Below are 9,106 nucleotides of genomic sequence, written 5' to 3'. Positions count from 1 at the left end.
GCATGTGTACATATATAATAAAAAATTGTAAATGACCTTGATCTTTCAATTATCCACGCTTAACAAACTTCAAAGATGAAAACAACAGTTACCCACAACAATCACGTTTTAGAATTACAGTCGTGAACTGCAAAACGATCTTTTTATAAAAACACTTTGAATCTAATTGGAGGCAATAAACTAATTTAAGATTTCACTCATTCGTATTTCTCAATTTATTTCTACCGTAACAGCGTTCTTTTAATAGTTATCCTACAAGGACGCGGTGTGGAAGATCACCCCGATGGCCGGAGGCCAGAGGGTGATCTTACACTGATACACCAAGTCCGAGTTGGATAACTATTTTGCATCCCAGCTGTTTTAGATTAGACGAAAAACCATTTACAATTAATAAAATTCTAGTTTAGAACGCCACACAACCATTATAATATGCTTTATATATTACTATATGATGTATACCCTGTATGACGCCCGAACACGATGAGTAGATATCAAACAATGTCAACTCGCCCCACTTGCCAATCGTCCCACACTATATCGCCACTTTATAAAAAAAAATCGTCCCACTCTAGATCTTGTTTACCGACTCGCCCCACATAAGTGACTTCTTCATTCTTTTTTTTTTTTGAGAGATCAACATATGATTCAGATTTTTGGAATGCTTTTAAAACTTCGTACTGTATTCGCCCTTTTAACTATTTTGTTCAAACGTCACTGATGATTCTTTTGCAGACGGACCGCGCATCTGGCGTACACTATTATACACTTGGTATCTTTCATGAGTTTTTTTAACTTAACTGTTCGTCTGTTGCTATGTATACCAGTTGAAATAGTTTTTCAAAATAGACAATTTTGGACATTAAAATTAACAAAATAGATATGAGGAAAGACTTTTCCAAAAGAAAAATGGTTAAAACATTGGCCGGTTTATAAAATAAATTTTGTAGCAAAACATCTTTTTAAGTTAAAGCTTTTGCACATATTTAATTATTAATAAAAAAAATCTCAAAATGAGGCTGCATAGCCTGTTTTTTACTTTTGCACTCAATCTAAAAAGTTTGAAGCCTAAATGCAACTATGTTAGACAAAATGCAAAACTGTGATATCTGTCACACTAATGATGTATGTACACTTAAAGGACGGTTATTGTGAAGATTTCTTATTTTTTTAAATCATAAGGTCAACTAAACAATTACGTTGTAATAATTATGTGTTCAATATGCCTCTTTATACGGACAAAAGCATCACAAAAGAGATGTTCACTTTTGGAATATTTTTACTTGCTTCTTTACATTACAGCAGCACTTGGACACGGAGTATATATCTGCTAGTAGAAACGGTATTTTAAGGTTTGGATGTCCGATAATAATTTCTTTTATAGGAGAATGCTGCTCAAAAGAAACCAAGGTTTCAAAATGGTGAAGTTGAAGTTATCCCTTAGTAAATATAACGGACGCCACTATGAATTAGTTCATTGTTATGGATCATCTGTCTTTCGTACGATGACGAGGAATATGTAACAATAAACGTAACAACAATTCCGTCGTCTTTTTCTCAAAATTTAACCTACCGAATTAGACTGATCACAGAGAACCTGAAACTACACTATATTTTGATGGTGTTTGTTTTAACTAGTCTTTTTTTTATATTTTGAGTTTGTGTTTTGTTTGTGTTTTTTTTCTTTTTTAGCCAGGGCGCTTATTTCCGACTTTGAATGTGCCATTGGTATCTTCCGCCCCTCTTTATTTAGATAGAAACCAAATTTGTAATATGAATTTAAAAGATAAATATCAACTAAACTATCAAAAGAGGGACAGAGGTACCAGATGAACAGTCAAACTCATAAATCGAAAATAAACTGACAACGCCATGGGTAAAAATAAAAAAAAACAACAAACAGACAGACAAATAATAGTACACAAAAAACAACATTGAAAACTAAAGACAGAGCAACATGAACCCCACCAAAAACTGGGGTGATCTCAGGTGCTCTGGAAGGGTAAGCAGATCCAGCTCCACATGTGGCACCCGCCGTGATCTCATTTATATAAAATTCCTGTAACAAAACTTTGAATTTTTCGAAAAACTAGGGATTTTCTTATTCATTACCTTAGCAGCATTTGGCACATTTTTTTGGAATTGTGGGTCAGCACTTCGGTGTTGATATGAATATCAATTCTAATATGACGTGCTTCTTTCGCTTTAATGAAAAAACCATGCTCTATATCCAATAACATTTGTTTGCACATGCGTATATTGACTACTGCAGAATTATGAATTTTATCAAATTGTCATGCATTTGATATATTTCATTAATTTAAAACACTTCCAAACTCTAATATGATGCACATGTTGTTACTAATTCATTTGTTATGACTGTAATGTGTTGCATTTGGAAATTGACATATTTGACCTAGATACGACAACCGTTCATGCTGGCTGTTCAAACTCCTCCCTCTGAAAAATCACATTGCCAGTCGTTTCAGGTTTACAAACAAAAAAGGGAGGTTCCTTCTTTATACAGACAATAGCATCACAAACTGAGACGTTTTAGACAAAATAGATATGTCATGCTAGGGTTTTGGGAGCAAGAAATTTCATTGAAGGAGCTGTTCAAAAGTCATCAATCAATTGAGGGAAACCAAATCCAGGTTACAAACTAAACCTCAGGGAAACTCATAAATTATAAGAGAACACAAACAAAGGAACGACAGAAAATCTGAAATTCAATACAAACACTATACAAACGTCAACATACAAAGAAACTCACTATTTCATAACAACTGCTATATTCCTGATTAAGTACAGGACATTTTATGAAAAAAGGGTGGGTAGAACCTGGTTTTATGTTAGTCAAATCTCTCGCGTATATGGCAATGTTAAAAAAAATATCGCTGAAATGACAACCCTGTACGACAGAAATACAACACAAACATACGCAAAAACACTCACTATAGAGAAACAATATAATAGTCGTTACAACATGTAAACTTCAATTAACAACGACCATCTTACATCAACAACAACAGCCAACAACCACCAATAGGTCGTTTACACAGCGAGAAAATCCCACATCTGGAGGCGAGCTGCAACTAGCCTCTTAAACACAAATGTGTACTAGTTCAGTAAAATGGACGTCACATTAAATTCCGAAACATATTTTTAAAGAAACCATTTTCAAACGCACATCTTTAGCATTTGTTTTATTACCAGAAAGGAAAAGTCAGAGATGACCATATATCTTTACACCAGTTAGCTCTTTGAATTTTAGAATGCCAAACGTTTGTATGTGTCTTTCTCACACAGTATTATCTATGCCATGTTAAGGTTTTGGAAGCAAATAATTTTATTAAAGGTGCTAATGTATTCTGAAGGAACGTCAATACACTTTCAAAAATGAAAATTGTAGTAGAAATCTATCTTTAGTAAGCATGCTATAAATTAGTTCTCAGCGTTCAAAGGGAGACAATAATATGGAGTTGTAAAGATGTCACTTTCAAAAGTTGATTAGTATTTTAAGCCGAAATCGACAGATTCAATATACTACACAATGGATGGATGTTTCACTAGTAACTTAATACACGTCTTTAGATATTCTCAATTTTTCGGACCATGGAAGTATATATCTGAAAGTAACGTCTGTCATGGCTTGGTTCTTCATATAACTCTTCATCCTTGTAATTATCTGTTTTATCGTACAAATTCATTACATATATTGAGGCAAGATTAAAATAAAAAGAAGGTTATCAGCACTTTTCAATGGTCAGCTCACCATAAGGGATTTTTAGAGTTTGGTTCAATGGTGCTACCTAGTTCATATCAACATGATAACTGGATTAAAGTTTATATTATGTTTTTATAACTAAATGAATAGGGTCTCATTATGAAACTGATGTGCATATACTTTTTTCTGAAGGAAATTCTTTCCATATTTAGAAGAATATTTTAATTGTTTGCTACCAGGAAGCAATTCGCCGACATATTTTCCGTATGCAAGTTACCTTAGCGTGACCCTGCTCGCATGGATCTGTCATTGAAATCAACAAGTATCTGATTGCACATGTTATACACGAGCTCAATATCCATTCTTCTTCGTTGATTGTTTACTATAAGTTGACAATCGGTAAACTACGGCTTCAGAACACGACAATTAAGTAGCTGTCATATTTTCACATCATAACAGACAGAGAGAAAAAAGATGACGACTTTACGATATGTTTGCGTAAAAAAGGATAAAATCGTGCACAGAAGACTAAGTTTATGATATATACATGCATTGGATCAAGAATTGGATAATATTATGTTTCACCAGTCACTCGTTTCACATGACTTTAACACACTACAATTTTTTTCCGTTTTGTATGTCTATTCACAGTCGTATAAACTAGTGAATGCTTGAACGAACATCATGAGACTTGTATTGTATTTTTGAACGGAAGAAATAAGCTCCCCTTTGATTGATAATTTTTCTGTTGATTTGTCGTTTCACAGTTATGGAGTTTTATCCGTGAGATTGAATTGCTTCTATTTACATATAAAGCATTTACTACAGTATGTTGTGGTTGATATCCTCAAATGTTTACACCATTGTTGGAACTAATAAAAAAAAAAACTCTTCATTTTGAATTTCTTCTGCTTAAAAAAAAAGTTTTTGCCAGCTGAAGGACGCCTCCGGATGCAGGAATTTTTCGCTGCATTGAAGACCTGTTGGTGACCTTCTGCTGTTGTCTGCTCTATGGTCGGGTTGTTGTCTCTTTGGCACATTCACCATTTCCATTCTCAATTTTATTGTCTTGTGTGCAAATTTGAAACATGTAAAATAAACAGCATATCCAAAATGGTGTACTGACTTGACGATCACGTGGGCGCTTATATCAGTAATGTCGATCATCCTTAAGAAATAGCTGGACTTTTCAAAGTGCAAAGCAAAGCAGATTAAAGATAAATCGAACAAATGAATGTGTTTGTAGATGGATGTTTTTGTGTTCTGTTAAATTGTTCCTTTTTAAAATTGTTACACGATGATGACTGCTGTACCCATATTTGACTATTTTATTTATTATGTCTGTTTAGTTCACGCATCATTGTAAATATAACGGAATTTGATGAGACTGTCATCAAAGTGAGAGGTTTATCGCTAAAAAACCAGGTTTAATCCACCATTTTCTACAGTTGAAAATGCCTGTACCAAGTCAGGAATATGACAGTTCTTGTCCATTCATTTTTGATGTGTTTTGTCATTTGGCTGATTTGTAATTACGAATTTGAATATTTGAGAGACATGTTGATAAAATATAGAAACTGTGTTCACTGTAGATTGATAAGCTACTGATAAAAACAAGCCAAGACTACCAATAAAAAGTTATTAGAAGCAGAAAGTTATACAACAGTAAGGTGAAAAGAAATAAAACGAACAACCAAAGAACTATTCAATTTAAAAAGGAAAGAAAAAAACTACAAATTGAACAAAACGAACTCAATCAAAACCTAAGAAAACTTAGATGATCCAAAAGGGTAAGTGCTTCCTGCATCAATAGGATCAACAATCGTGCTGCAAGTCTCAGTTAACCGTATAGCTGTGTCAAATAACACATTTTGAAATTATTTATAAAATGAAACTTCACTATCTGTTTATTAATTTAAATATTAGTTCACTATTTGTCTAGCATTTCCCTACACATTTTACCGATACCAATACGATACACATGTGTCTTTTTTAACTAGCAACATGTTTTTGCAGTATGGAATCTACAATTTGTACGTTTAATTTGTTATTTTACTGATTTTGTCATAATTTCGATTGTATCTTTCTGAATGAGTTAAGAGCAACGGTATTTATATGTAACTTTATACATTATAGTATCATATATGGTAACGTAGAAAAATGCAAAGTTTAATTTCAATACAATTTTGTTTATCACTTGGTGAATTCCGCACATCATTGGAGTAAGGTTAACAAAGTAAAATAAAGTCAGCAAGGATTAGAAATAAGATGGAAAAGATATCATGGGGCCAATTTAAAACCACAAGTCTTAAAATAGGCAATACCATGGTCAAAAAGGAAATCGATTAAAAGACAAACAACATTCCATCTGACACTAAAAATAAAACTGAAACTTGACCAACCAAACCAGCTAATAATATCATGTACTCCTGAATGATTAACAGAACAAAATTAAAAGAAATGAAATATTCGTGTACTTTCGATAACAAGAACAGTAAACGAAAGTAAGAGGGAGTTACTTCATTTGAAAAAAAAAACATATATATCCACATGATATGCGACATAAAATATATTTCTCTAATTCCTTTTTGTTTGTATAAATCAGTTCTGGTTAGTGGAAATAATAATATTGGAATATTATGGTGACATTGTTGATTGTGATTTCACGACATAACTTTTTCGTATAGATACTCTTACAAATTTCTTTAAACTCATACGATACTTATAATTGAATACGTTTTACTTTACTTGAAAGACTAAGGTCAAGCTTAAACACGTCTCCATGGGCTTTTTTTTAAAGAAAATTCTCAAAATTCTCAAAAATGTAATGCTACAAAGTTATTGTCCTCCCCAGTCTAATTCGCCTCTAACTTTTCGTTTGAAATGCAAGTCAGTATTTCTGCAATCGCAAAGCTCAAGTGCGAGTGGATAAAAGAGGGACGAAAGATACCAGAGGGACATTCAAACTCATAAATCGAAATAAACTGACAACGTCTGGCTAAAGATAAAAGAAGACAAACAGACAAGCAATAGAAGACATGACACAACATTACGACGGTAAACATGGGCAATGAAACACGAAATTCAACTATTAAGTAAAGTTTTCCCTAAATGGAATTTGGTTTGTGATTATAAGTTATGAATTAGTAATAAATGTAAACAAATGAGAATAATATACGTACATAGTCTAGTATATAAACATGCATTGGTTCCATCATTATTAACGTAATGGTTTCAATTAACTCAATTCATATGACTTTATTCATTTAACTCGAGATAGATAAAGGTTCACATTTTGAAATGTTTGGGAATTACAAAATTTAGAATTTAAAAATCTTAATATCTTGATTTCATGATTATTATATCAATGAATCGTTGTGCATTGTACAAGCTTTTATATTTTCGTGCTTCTGTTCAATACAATAATAACACCTGAACAAATTTAATTTTAATTTACAGTTTAATGTATATAGTTTAATTAAAAGTTTCCTTTCTTTATCAAAACACCCGAAAACAGATTATACGGTTCTGCGGCATACAACTTCTTCCATGCTGTTCCTTTTGTATAAACTTCGTCTCCTTTCTTGAGAGCAAGATAAACAGTATTCGATGAAACTTCATGCCTGCTTCCTCCGCCTGTGTACAACCTGGTAACCTCGACATGGTTCTTATAAAGAAACATATAAATATGGTTACTATACAATCCCATCAAACTGAAGGTAAAGCTGTACACACCGGGAACTGGAGCATGGAAAAACCGGTCCAAGCACTGTAAGCTTTGCCAACATTCGTAACGACCTTGTCGTAAATGATTGGACCATACGACAATCTCCCTCTATTTGTTGTTATGGCCGTGAAAGCAACAAATTTTTCCTTCATATTATCTGTAAATCTAAAAAAACATTTGCATATCAACTTGCTACTAAAGATGTCAGACGACTTCTGTCAACACGTGTCTGCTTTGTACCTTTTTCTAGACAGAAAAGGTGTATGAAATCAGGATGACTTAAAAACGAGTTTCCCTATGTTGAGTTTAGATATAAGTACATTTAGGTGTCAACACTAAGACGTTACACTTACCAGTTGATTGGTGATGATTGCTCGTTACTGACACGATTTATCAAAAAACACTTTCTAAAATTATTCCATTTTGAATTTAGAAATTATAAAGAAAGCAATGTTTTAATTCCCTTAGGCAAAATTGATCTTGGATTGATTTAACAATTATCTGTATGTCCTTTATTGTCAGATATATAGCTATTGCACCGTTTAGAATATTATACATCATCGGCATTCAACTATTATGCTTTGTCAGTTTCCATGATTAAGGTAAATCAAGAAAAGCACTTCGGATTCATGAATTTCTAAAGTGCTATTTTATAAATTTTATTTTACATGACCAGCGATTCAAATTATTTAAAAAGAAACATACTTGGTAACATAAACATACCTCAGAATGCATTGGTTTGCACACTTTATGGGAGTTTTGAGATGTCAGAACTAGTTTTTACGTAATATCTATCGAAATATTATTGGATTTCGATTTTAGTGCAATTTGCGTTATACATAAATACATGTCTTTTTTTTTATTGTGCCTCCATTACTGTTTGATTAATACTTTTTTTAGAACAAGAGACAAGATAAAATATTCATTTATTACTTTTATGAATTTCAGCTCTTTTCCTCTAATAACTTCGGGACTAACGCCCCTTCAGATACGAGAGGCTTACATCAAATCTTATCATTCCGTGTTATAATCAAAATATATATAAGCATTTGAATCGAATCCCAAACAATCAATTTTTGACATATAAAAAATATTTACTTACTGTTTATATCACAGCAGCAGCACCTAAATTTGGTGCTGTAACACTCCCTTGCATGACAAAAAGTAAAAGAAAGAAATAGAAAAAATAGAACTGTGGCAGGCATAGTGATCAAACTAACTGTTATTGGGCTATGAAAATCTTCTGAAGTGTGTGTTCATTAATATAATTATATTATAGTATTATGTAAGTGCAGTAACATATTGTCATTCTTAATAATTTGATTGGTAGAATTTTCATAAAACATCCAATAAATGTTATTTACCAGATATCATCACGTGATTTGTTTTCCTGGAAAGTAATATGATAATTGTAATGGTAATTTGAGGAGACACATATTGTCACACATTTAAAAAAACGCAAAAAAAACAAAAGAATGTTTTTGTCAATGTTACAGTAAGGCAACAGCAGTATAGCGCTGTTCAAAAGTCATAAATCGATTGAGAGAAAACAAATTCCGCATACAAACTTAAATCGAGGGAACACATCACCTGTAAGAGGAAACGAAACAGCGAAATAACAGAAACACAGAAGGGCAACAAAAAACAAACGACGC

At 32.5% G+C, this 9,106-nt stretch overlaps 1 pseudogene; it reads right to left on the bottom strand.

The window, feature by feature from the left end:
• Positions 1-7,160: 7,160 nt before the first annotated feature.
• LOC143079629 (complement C1q tumor necrosis factor-related protein 2-like) lies at positions 7,161-8,683 on the bottom strand (annotated as a pseudogene).
• Between the last annotated feature and the right edge of the window lie 423 nt (positions 8,684-9,106).

The sequence above is a fragment of the Mytilus galloprovincialis genome, chromosome 6 (genome assembly GCF_965363235.1).
Source record: "Mytilus galloprovincialis chromosome 6, xbMytGall1.hap1.1, whole genome shotgun sequence".
Taxonomy (NCBI): domain Eukaryota; kingdom Metazoa; phylum Mollusca; class Bivalvia; order Mytilida; family Mytilidae; genus Mytilus; species Mytilus galloprovincialis.
This window is presented reverse-complemented; position numbering and strand designations above follow the sequence as displayed.